The sequence below is a fragment of the Quercus robur genome, chromosome 4, assembly GCF_932294415.1.
Source record: "Quercus robur chromosome 4, dhQueRobu3.1, whole genome shotgun sequence".
Classification (NCBI taxonomy): domain Eukaryota; kingdom Viridiplantae; phylum Streptophyta; class Magnoliopsida; order Fagales; family Fagaceae; genus Quercus; species Quercus robur.
The window spans coordinates 77,959,029-77,971,357 of NC_065537.1; the positions used below are offsets into that span (position 1 = coordinate 77,959,029).

The window sequence follows — 12,329 nt, forward strand, 5'->3', positions numbered from 1 at the left end:
TTTGTCTGCTTGCTCTGCCTGTTTCTTTTTGGTCTTGGTAAATAGTACAGTGCTTCCACTTCCTTGCTAAATGATTTGATCTTGAATTTGTCCACAGGCATCTGCAATTCCAATAAGAGACATTTGGAAGCAAAAGCATCATAAGGCAATAAATTCTCTCTATATTTTTTTTTGGATTCCCTCCACCTTAGTTGTACGTATCGTAAACTCCCTTGTAATAGATTGCTAAATCCACCGTTATTTGCTATCACAATATTGCAGTTAAAGAATTTGTTGATGTAGATTGCTAAATCCGACAATATACCCAAAATGAAAGAACAAAATCCTCTTTTTTCCTCCATCTGTGTATTTAGACAATGTGACTTTTAAATTTTGAACCTTAACCTCTTATTAGCTAATTCTTGCTGTCGGGCAGTAGAGGCTAGCTTCTGAACTCCTAAAAGCTTTTCTTGAATTTCAAAACTTGGTGATATGTAAAATTTTGGATTTACACTCATTTTTTTTCTTCTCCTTTTTTCCGTCTTAACAGTTGAACTTAAGCTCGGAAATGCAAAAAAAAAAAAAAAAAAAAAAAAAAAAAAAAAAAACGATAAATCTGGAAATCTGGGAACAGGGATAGGGATCAACAAGTTATTGAAAATTGTTTTTTTTTTCTCTAAGAATTGAGTTAGAGAAACAAGTAAAAAAAATCTTTTTATCAATGATTCGAGGAAATATCTTAGATCTATATTGAACTGAATCGCTTTAAAATTAAAATTGGAAAATCATTTCTATTTTAATTTTGATCTTTTTTTTTATTATTGTATCGAATGGCATTGAATTTTTAGCTCATCAACATCTCTTATGGTTTGTGAATTATTTGAATTGTGTGAACCTCTTATACCTAAAGACATGTAGTTGTTTGATGAAATGCCTAGAGGAGACGTTTTATCTTGGAATTTGATTGATTGCAGATTACATATCATAGTGTAAGACGATGATTAGTGGAAACGCACAAATGACAGGATAGCTTTTTAATAAGATGCCTGAGCAGAATGTCGTTTCAACCAAAGATCATGCTTTGCAAGGATATTCAAGCATTGTCACCTGCGTTACAGATGGGCAGGTATTTCATTTGTTCCAAAGCACTGTAACCCCACCATTCCTTAACTTATGCTGATGTTTTTTCTTAATATTTTTAGATAGCTGTTGTATACTGAATAAGGAAGCAGAACACTTGTTTTGTGACGTAATGGATTCTGAGCTCTTGGTTTTTTGACGATTGATGCTTCTTAATCTTGTTTTTCACATTGCTTTCGTTTGCTCTCAAAAATAATAATTTTCTTTCTTTTGTGAACTATGGGCATTTATAATTACAAAATTTCTTTCATTTTAGCTGATACATGTTCAGACTTTTGGAAGTGGAGAGCAAACTACATTTCTTGTCAAACAACAGGGACAAGCTTATAAGTTGCCTATTGAGCCTAGGAGTCCCCATTTATTTCAACTCATAATTTTAGGTGAGACTTGCTCATATTCTGGAAATGGAATGCTAGCTGCTTTAATTGCTGATAATGTTGTCACATATGGAGGCTTTCCAATAGAGAATGAATTCTTTGCTCCATCAATCACTTCCTTGACTTTTGCCAATTATCCTGAACTTTTTAAAATTAGATGACTGGTTGATTCCTGGTGTGGTATGCTAATGGAAAGTTGTAAATGAAAGTCCCTTGGCATGGGGATCTCTCCTTTTTTATCTCATCAATAGCGGTTGTAGTTTGTATTTGAACTAAAGTTTTTTCTTTTTATAATAAATTTTAAACTTGATCAATAAGGAAGACACATTGATTGAGTTATGCTCTTTGTGATAAGTGTATAATTTTGATTGTGTGTGTGTGCGCGCGTGTGTTTTCCCTCTCAGAGCTCATGACCACTTTCAGGGATTTCACAATGGAAATATGAAAGGAGGGCCAGAAGGAGAAGGGAGGTTGGACCGTAATTCACAAATATTCTTCTCAATTTGTACCTGCCCTCTATGTGTAGCTGATTCCACTTCAGGTTGTTTACTACTATCACTTATTTGCATTTATAATCCTTCGTTACTTGGTTAATTCTTCAGGCACAGAAGACATGTTCCCACTATACTACCATCAATATAACCTGCTTAATAATTCCATTTAGTAAACATATACTAAAAGGAGACTTTCTGTAGCTATTAAATGAGACAAAAATGCATTTTGGTGAGGCCTAGTTTCCCAAAGCAATGTATAAAATTGAAAAACAACACTCAAGAACCTGAATATGCAGAGTTTCAGAAACAAATACTAATCATATGACAGATTTGAGTTTTAGACACAAATGGAAAAATTTCTCCATATTTCTTGTTTGATTTAAATTTAAGTTAATTTTGGTATGGCTGATGATTCACCTGATTATATTTCAGTGGAAAGAACCTTCCATGCTATTATATGAACTTTAGAAGTAAAAATTCATTGTTGATGGTAGCTCTTTTTGAATACTCAAGGCATATCTTATTTGCTGACTGTTTAATTTTTTTTCTTTTTCCATTTCTTCTGTTTCATTTTTCGATGTTCCTCTCCACTGGCCACTTTATGGACTGGTTGGCATCATGGCACAATCTCCAGAGGGCATAAAGAGCGAGATGAAAGGAGGCATTCTGGCCTGGGAGAGCAGAAACTGAAATCAACTTTTCCACCCGCGTTTATGTAGATAAAAAGGTCAGTGCCCCTTTTTTTGACCTTGTTCATCTTTCAAAACGCCATCAACTTAAGAGATAACTTATAGAATTTTTTGTTGAATTCTATTATTTTTTTCATTTTCAAAGTTTTCTTTCTTTAGTTTAGTGTGTGCTGTAGTACCTTCTTTCCCATAAATATAAGAAAGTAGTATACTACAGAAAACCAAGACTCATAGTTGTCACTGAATTTTCGTTGTAAACTTTTAGGCAAGTTTTTCATAGGTAATTCGACCTGATGGAGGCTAACCAGTTATCGACCTAAAGTTTTATCTCTACGGACAATGATCCCTTTTTCTTCTGCTATTCTTGCTATTATAGCCACTTTGTGTGCTATTTTAAAGTGCTGGAATGTGGGACACGTTTGAAGGGAAGGTTGTCATGCTTCTCAAGCTCTTTACTATTGCAGGCACATGATCATGATTCGTCAAGAAGCAATGGTTGGGTATCATTGTAATGAGAACCTCCTTTGTGCGTGCAATTGGATATGATTTGCAGATTGTTGGGCATAGCAAGTGGAAGTCAGTACCAAAATAAAAAGTTGCCGTTGAGGTGTAGACTTTGTCAAGCAATTTGGAAACCTTATCCTATGTACTTATGAAAGGCGTGCACTGCATTTGTAGTTATCAGTGGCCTCTGAGGTTTGCAGCCTCTGTTGTGGAAGTGGGAGAGACAAGCTGTTAAAGAAGACATTGCTTTGCTGCATTTGCGATTTTTAAGCTATGGTTTTGTCAAGTCCATGGTTGAATGCTCACTAATGCTCATTGGCTTGCCAATTCTACATCTTCCTCTTCTTTGCTATAGCCTAGTCCTTTGTAATGTGACTTTTATCTTATACATCATATGTTCTATTGAGGTTTCTTTAAGCTGTTTTTTGGCTCGTCTAAAAAGAAGCAAGATTACCAGTTTACAAAATATAGTTAAGGATGCAGTTGACTAGCAACCAATTTGACTAGCGTGTTGAAATTTGTTCTTTGAAATTTTGTCTCAGCCATCAAATAATCTTGGCCTAAAAATTATTTGGACTCCATCAGACATTGTGCTTGAAATTATAACTTTAAGAGCTACCACTTTAATTGGTACTGTAATTCACTATTGGAATATTTAGTAAGACCATTATCATTATTTTCAAAAAATTTCTAGACAGTGAAAGCACATTAATTTTCGCCTCAACTATGTAGTTTTATGACTTTTATCTACTCAATTTCAATTCAAAATTTAAACTCCTTTGTGCTTGACTGCTGTAAGTAAAGTGTGCTGGTTACCTTGCATTACATTGATTTATTACATTATTGTCGATATGGTCACATTAGCTGAATTCCGGGATCAGGTAATGAAAACTTTTGTCATGGTTTCCTATCATTGTTGACTTTGATTGATGAGGAAGAGACACTGATTGAATTATGCCACTTGGGAACCTGAAATTATCTCTTGCTAAATATGCAAGGGTTTTTTCAATACAAACTCTGGTTATATATATATATATATATATGAAATTTAGCTAAAAATGGGAACTTTTTTTTTATTTTTATTCTTTTATATTAATTAGTGTATTGTGAAAATTAGGTTTTTCCAATCCGGGTAGGATATAACCAAATTGGATGGAATAATGTATAATTGGGACATCTAATTATTATTATTATTATTTTTCAAACACCACAATTGGGTAAAGACATTATAGATTTGGGGTCAATCAAAGAATTATAATCATTAAAGTTAGGACTTAGGCCAAGTTTGGGGCTTTTGATGTTCTTAATTTTTTTATGTCAATTGAAGGTGCACTTACCAAATTAAGCTACCTATTTATTAATTATAGGTCTTCAATATCTACTTGGACGAGGTGATCAATGCTTATGAATTTACTAAGGAAAGCTACGGGTAGAATTTAGAAGTCTACACTACTTTCTCTATACCCATACATTTTTACTAATTAAGGAAGATATATTTTTCCAAACTATTAAATGATTAAATTGTTCCCTACATCACAACTTTTTCCTTGTCTTTTTAGTGGAGTATGTATTACTGAAGCCTTGATCTCCCTTTCAAGAAAGTTTGTTTCTTTTGATCATCTACAAACCTCGCTAGAGATCTAAAATGGTTTTTTATTTTTATTTTTTATACCCAGTTTGGATCATTTGCATATTTCATGTAATCACACACTCATTGATAGATAATCAAGCCAAAATTTTTCCTTTTGCTTTGGATGGAATTATACAAACCCTAAATTTAGGGATAGGTTTAGGGCATATTTTTGGGATTTCTATATTCTATTTATAATTTCCCTCAATTAATAAATAAAGCATGAAATTGAGAACCCAAATTGAACATTTGAACCACCATTGATTAAAAAAATTATTTAAAAAGGCTTATTGACTTATAATTAAAGATCTTGCATATTAGAATTAGGTTTTATACCGAAATATGAGATTTTGTATTTTGGCTATCAATTTATTAAATTTTATCGCTCACAAATGTAATTAAGGATCGCAACTAAAGATTTAAACTCCTAATTTGGCTAGAATTTGACCAGAGTGAGGTAATTCAATAAAAGATGGTTTTTTTTTTTTTTTTTTTCAATAATTGGATTATTGTGAAAATTAGGGTTTTCCAATCTAGTTAGGGTTTAACCAAATTGGATGGAATGATGTATTATTAGGACATCTAATTAGGTTTTTTTTTTTTTTTTTAATAAAAAAAACACCAATTGGGTAAAGACATTATATATGTGGGGTTAATCAAAGAATTATAAACATTAAAGCTAAATTTGGGGGTTTTGATGTTCTTAATCTTTGTATGTCAATTGAAGGTGCACTCATCAAATTAAGCTACCTAATTAGTAATTATAGGTCTTCAATATCTAATTGGGCGAGGTGATCAATTCAATGCTTATGATTTTACAAAGGAAAGCTACTGGTAGAATTTAGAAGTCTACACTACTTTCCCTATACCCATACTTTTTTATTACTTAAGGAAGATATATATTTTTTAAATACTAAATTGCAAATTATACTCCTAAAGTTGAGGAGCGTTTAAATTTTACCCCTGAAATTTGGGGGTGTTTAGATTTTACACCATTAAGTTTCAAAATTTAGCTTTTACCCCTAAATCCAAATACCCATACTTTTTTACTCAAGGAAGATATATTTTTCCAAACATTTAAACAATTACTTTGTTCCCTACATCACGTTTATTTACACGTCTTTTTAGTGGAGTATGTATTATTAAAGGCTTGACTTCTCTTTCAAGAAAGTTTGTTTCTTTTGTTCATCTACATTTTTTTTTAATTCTTTTTATATAATCAATAATGCTTTTTTTAAAAATAGTTACAATATACTATTAATCCCGCAACTAGAACCCTTTCCCTTCTAGACCCCAAGCACTTTGTGCATGGGAAAGTGTCAATTCAACTATAACGCTCTTGGCAAATAATTGATAATGCTACTTGTTACTAATCAAATGATATTTTTATTTTCACCACACTTATTTTGTTGTCTCTATATAACATCAAAAGCTTTTCTCTTGACATTTGGAATATGCACACTCTATGTCGTAGAGTGAGTTAATGAATAAAATTAAGGACTAATGCCTTCTTCATCAATAGACAAAAAATAGACAAAAATAAGGACAATAGGTTCCATTGTTCATCATATAAGTGAAAAACATAAGTATGGCATCATATCATGGGAAAAAAAAAACTAATAAATTATAGCAATTAAATATTAAAAACCAAAAAAAAAAACTGTATTATTATTCAATAAACCAATTAATCAAAGACCGATTACAAAGGCAGGTCTTTTACACACATTCACTAGCTTCAATTATTTAAATCAACATATGCAGTGCATATGTCATATGTAAGTTAAAGGAAGAGAGGTATTTGCCTTTGTAATGCTGCTTACTTGTTCCATCTTCCATGCTAAATACACCCATATCGTAGGCTAAACCATTTAAGGATGCTGTAGAGTAGTCAAAATTGTCATCGGTAAAATAGATACAATTAGCTTTGCATCCATTGAAGCTTGATGCAGACAAAGACACTGACGAATTGCCACCCAAAAACAATGCTTGATCACCCAAGCTGTCAACATTCACCCACTCATATTCAGTTTTGCTTTTCACTTCAGCTGAACATTGTAATTTTAAAATTTTGAACCCAGTTGTCACATATGGAATTTCAAACATGCATTCTTGTCCTAGTTCTCTAAATTGGTCTTGATCTTGATCATCATCATCTTCTTCTTCTTTGGATTCATCTTCATGAAAGTTCACATCCTCATTATCATCTTCAAAGTCATTATCGGTATCATAAAGAGTACCTACTCTTATGCGTGAAACCAACAAAAGATCTCCTGATGATTCAACAGAATGTAATACATTCCGTGAACACAATATCACCATCAATGTGACAAACAAAAACGTTACCATGATTGTTTACAGCATAAAATTTTCCCTTGTAGAGTGCAATGTCATAAAAACATCGTGAATCACATTTTATATCAATCCAATCTTTATATCCCGGTCTAGTGGAGGCCAATGTTCTAAAATTAGAATAGATAACCATGATTATGCAATCACGATCATATTCATGAGTTACAGAGTTACATGGATTCCTTGACAAAACACACTTGTAAAGAAAGACATCGTGGTAATCTAAAGGAATGAGTTCAAAATTGCAATAACGGTCCCAAACATATGGATGAGGGGGAAGACTTAACTGGTGTTTAGACAGTGGATGAAAGAGATTCATCTGGAAATCAATGCCTACACTAAGAATCCATCCAAAAGATGTTCCAATGCATATTCTTCAAGCAAATTTAGGCAACTTGAAGTTGTAAACTTTACTGTCGAATACATTGAAAAATACACGTGTATGATTTTTTTGTTCCTTTTCTTCTGCAAGCAGAAGCCAAGGGCACCTAGGAGATAATGGAGGCTTTTCCATTGAATAGACACGTCGCCATGACTTGCAGGCGGCAGCAAAGATGACAAAATCATCATAGACAGATATGCAACGCGTTATTTCAGAGAGAATAAGATCCGGAAGATCAGCCCACTCAGACATGATGTGAGACTGAAAAAACAAGTCAATTTAAAATTTCAGTGCGCCATCACAAAAAAAATTGATTATAAAGAATATTATTATTAGTGGCAAACGGCAACATGTAATATGCTAAATAATAAATCATGCTGTATTTAGTAATTTCATACCAAGTCTACACACACTCATAAAAACAGAGCAACTTCTCTGGCAGAGAACAACCAAAAAAAAAAAAAAACCAACTAGCACATAAACATTGATATGATCCAAAGAGAAAAATAAAAAGCAATTTGAAGAATATTGTATAGGTAAAGTACCCACCAACCAAAATCAACAAAACAGAAAAAAAAAAAGCAATTTGCTGATGGAAAAACACAGAAACTTATCTAGGACTTTGTTTTGGTTTGGAGGGCAGACCCTTTTGCTGATTGAGGAAGAGAGCGAGCGACTATTGAGAGAGAGAGAAAGCGCGGCACTAGGGCTTATTTCAAAACCCTCAAAAACAGAGTCTGTGTGTGTGTGAGAGGGAGTGAAAGCGAGAGAGAAAGAGGGGAAAAAAATTAAGAAAAGAAGAAACATATCGGATGAAAAATAAAATAAAGAACAAAGAGATTAGGGAAAAATAAAATAAAAAACAAGAAATTAAAATTGAGGAGAAAAAAAAAGAAGAAGAAACGTATTGGATAAAAAATAAAATTAAAAAATAAAGAGATAAGGGAAAAATTAAATGAAGAATAAGAAATTAAAATAAAAAAATGCTACTACAATATTTTTACAACAAATTTTAAATATTAGACTGCTACTAGCTAAATCTTAAATAAATATTATATTTAAATTAAAACTAGTAACAATTTACCACAAATTAAAATTAACAATAACTTGCATGGTTTAGTTTGCCATCACTTGTATTAATTGCGAAAAACCTTAATAGAAATCAAAAGTTTTTTTTTTTTCTTTTCTTAATTTAAAAAACATAGTTTGGATCCTTTGCATATTTCATGTAATCAAACACTCACCCGTAGATAATCAAGCCTATTTTTTCCTTTGGCTTTGGATGGAATTATACAAACCCTAAATTTTGGGATAGGTTTGAGGCATATTTTGGGATTTCTATATTCTATTTATAATTTCCCTTAATTAGCAAATAAATCAAGGAATTAAGGACCCAAATTGAACATTTGAACTACCCAAAAATAAATAAATAAAAATGGCTCCTTGACATATTATTAAGATCTTGCATATTAGGATTAGGTTTATACCTAAATCGGGGATTTTGTATTTTGACTATCAATTATTAAAATATATTGCTCACAAATGTAATTAAGGGTACCAACTAAAGATTTATACTCCTAATTTGGTTAGAAATTGACTAGAGTAAATTGATTCAATAAAAGAAGGTTTTTTTTTTTTTTTTTTTTTTAAATAATTGAAGTTGTGAAAATTAGGTTTTTTCAATTCGGTTAGGGTTTAACGAAATTGGAAGGAATAATGTATAATTAGGACATCTAATTAGGTTTTTTATAATAAAAAAAATAAAAAATAAAACATCAACTGGGTAATGACATTATAAATTTGGGGATAATCAAAGAATTATTAAAGTTAGGACTCATGCAAAATTTGGGGTTTTTGACATTCTTAATCTGTTTATGTCAATTGAAGGTGCACTTATCAAATTAAGATACCTAATTTGTAATTTATAGGCCTTCAATATCTAATTGGGTGAGGTGATCAATGGTTATGATTTTACAAAGGAAAGCTACCGGTAGAATTAGAACTTTAGAAGTCTACACTACAATTCCCTTTACTTATACTCTTTTGGGATAAAACCTTTTTTCGTCCCTATATTTTCACACGATTCTCACTTTGGTCCCTAACTTTTTTTTTTCATCGCTTTTAGTCCCTATCCTGAAAAACGCGTCTCGTTTTAGTCCCTGACGTTACATCAGAGACGAAAATTGCACAGTTGGCAAACGGAAAAAATTAAAAATATTAAAATAATGCCCACAAATGCCCCGTCATTTTTTAAAAACAAAAAAGGGATAAAATCCTTTTTTCGTCTCTACATTTTCACACGATTCTCACTTTGGTCCCTAACTTTTTTTTTTCACTGCTTTTAGTCCTTATCCTGAAAAACACGTCTCGTTTTAGTCCCTGACGTTACATTAGAGACGGAAATTGCACAGCTGGCAAACGGAAAAAATTAAAAATAGTAAAATAATGCACCCTGTGTTCACGTGGCTTTCCACGTTAGCCTCTAAATTAAAAAAATGAATTTATTAATTTTAACTAAATAAAAAAATTAAAAACAGAAATAAAAACCAAACCCAGCAAGAATAACAAATTTCAAACATAGCAAATTTAAAACCTAGCAAGAACAAGATCAACAAAACACAAACCCAGCAAATTTAAAACCCAAAAAATTAAATTCAAACCCATATTTCGAAAATCACACCGCACTTTAATTCTTTCTCTTCCTCGTTGGCTCAGCCAGGTTCGAGCCTCTTAAAAGTGAAAGAAAAGCTTTTATTACCACCACATAAAAGTAGTTATTACTTAATTTCCTCTATTATCAATGGCCTCTCCAGCCATACTTCCAATCTCAAATCCACAATCAACCGGCAAATTGCAACCTTCCATTATGACAACATCATCATCATCATCGCCATCGCCATACTTCAAAATCAGAACCTTCCTCATGCGCCTCCTTGGCTACACGTGCCAGGCGCTCTCAAACCACCGGCCTTGGATTGAGCTTGTGGACCGCACCACCTTTTCAAGACCGAAGTTGCTCACTGAAGCCGCATCGCGAGTACGCAAGAACTTCTCCTACTTCCGCGTGAACTACCTAACTCTACTCGCGCTTGTAGTCGCGGTCTCACTCCTCTCCCACCCTTTCACCCTCGTAATCCTCCTCTCCCTCCTCGCCGCCTAGCTCTTCCTCTACTCTTTTCGGCCGTTCGATCTGACAGTGGTATGAATTTTCTGGGTTTGTTTTTGTTCTCCTTCTCCTTGTGGGTTTTGAATTTTCTTACTTTTCTGGGTATTTATTTTTATTTCAGTTTTTTCCTTTTTTTTCATTTAATTAAAATTTACACAAAATATCAAACACAAAAATCAAATCCAGATTTTCGAAATATGGGTTTGCATTTAATTTTTTGGGTTTTAAATTTGCTGGGTTTGTGTTTTGTTGATCTTGTTCTTGCTGGGTTTTAAATTTGCTGGGTTTTGAAATTTGTTGCTTTTGGTGGGTTTGGTTTTTATTTCTATTTTTAATTTTTTTATTTAGTTAAAATTAATAAATTACTTTTTTTAATTTAGAGGCTGACGTGGAAAGTCACGTGAACACAAGGTGCATTATTTTAATATTTTTAATTTTTTCCGTTTGCCAGTTGTGCAATTTCCGTCTCTGATGTAACATCAGGGACTAAAACGAGACGCATTTTTCAGGATAGGGACTAAAAGTAGTGAAAAAAAAAAAGTTAGGGACCAAAATAAGAATCGTGTGAAAATGTAGGGACGAAAAAGGGTTTTATCCCAAACAAAAAATTAATTTGTAAATTTTAACTAAATGAAAAAAAAAAGGAAAATACTGAAATAAAAATAAAAACCCAGAAAAGTAAAAAAATTCAAAAACCCAAAAAATTCAAAACCCAGAAGGAGAACAAGAACAAGAACAAACCCAGAAAATTATCTCACTCTCTCTCTTCCTCTCACTTTCAGAGTTTCTTTCTCCCACGCTCTCTCCTCTCTTTCTCTCACCTTGAAAGCTTCTCCTCTCTTTCAATATTGGCTTTTGGGCCTCAGATCAGCGTGGCACAGATTAGCATGAAGGCTTTGGGTAGGTGGGATCTTCATAGAGAACTACCTCCGCCACCCAACAGCTCCTCCGAGCGTGGTGGCGGCGATGGATTCTTCGATGACTACTCTTCTTCCTCCTCTTTCTTCTCCGGCCCACGCTCCTCCAGACCCAATTACTCCAACACTTGGGGTCGAGCCCACGGCGGCGGCGGTGGTAATAGAACTCTTACGCGTAACAATAAGCCCATCGAGAAGGTTTCCAAGGTTTGTAATTTTTGGATCCAAGGGAACTATGGTTATGGCAAAAAGTGTCGATACTTGCATTCTTGGAGCATCGGTGATAATTTTTCGATGGTGGCGCAGCTCGAGGGTCATCTAAAAGTTGTGCTTTTTAAGGGTTTATGTGATTTTGATTGTTTTTTGGGGTTTGATTTTGGATTTTGATGAACAGGTTGTGAGTGGGATTGAATTGAAGTCGGATTCGAATTCGCTTTATATGGGGAGTATAGACGAGACAATGAGGGTTTGGGATTGTACATCTGGGCAGGTTGTTATTTGCTTTTTTTATTTGGGGTTTGATTATATATATTTTTTAGTTAAGTTTGTGTTTGGTTGCTGGGAATTTATAGGAAGAGAGGGGAAATCTATAATTTGATAGTTAATTTTTACTTTTTAGTTTTTTGGTTTGTACTAAATAGTGGTAAACTTAGATCTGTTCTTTTTGCACTGATGATTTTCTGGGTTTGTTCTTGTTCTCCT

The 12,329-nt window shown here is 33.1% G+C and overlaps 1 protein-coding gene across 50 annotated transcripts in view; it reads left to right on the forward strand.

Annotated features, from left to right (window-relative positions):
- LOC126723826 (putative disease resistance RPP13-like protein 1) overlaps positions 1 to 12,329 on the forward strand; it is a 155,971-nt gene that overhangs the window by 116,808 nt on the left and 26,834 nt on the right. For 42 of the 50 annotated variants that reach the window (XR_007654490.1, XR_007654489.1, XR_007654488.1 and 39 more), the window contains 6 exons: positions 98 to 193; positions 954 to 1,105; positions 1,376 to 1,499; positions 1,901 to 2,037; positions 2,625 to 2,717; positions 3,144 to 3,895. The gene's annotated coding sequence lies outside the window, so the exon portion shown is untranslated. The other 8 variants (XM_050427690.1, XM_050427707.1, XM_050427715.1 and 5 more) reach the window with 8 other exon arrangements.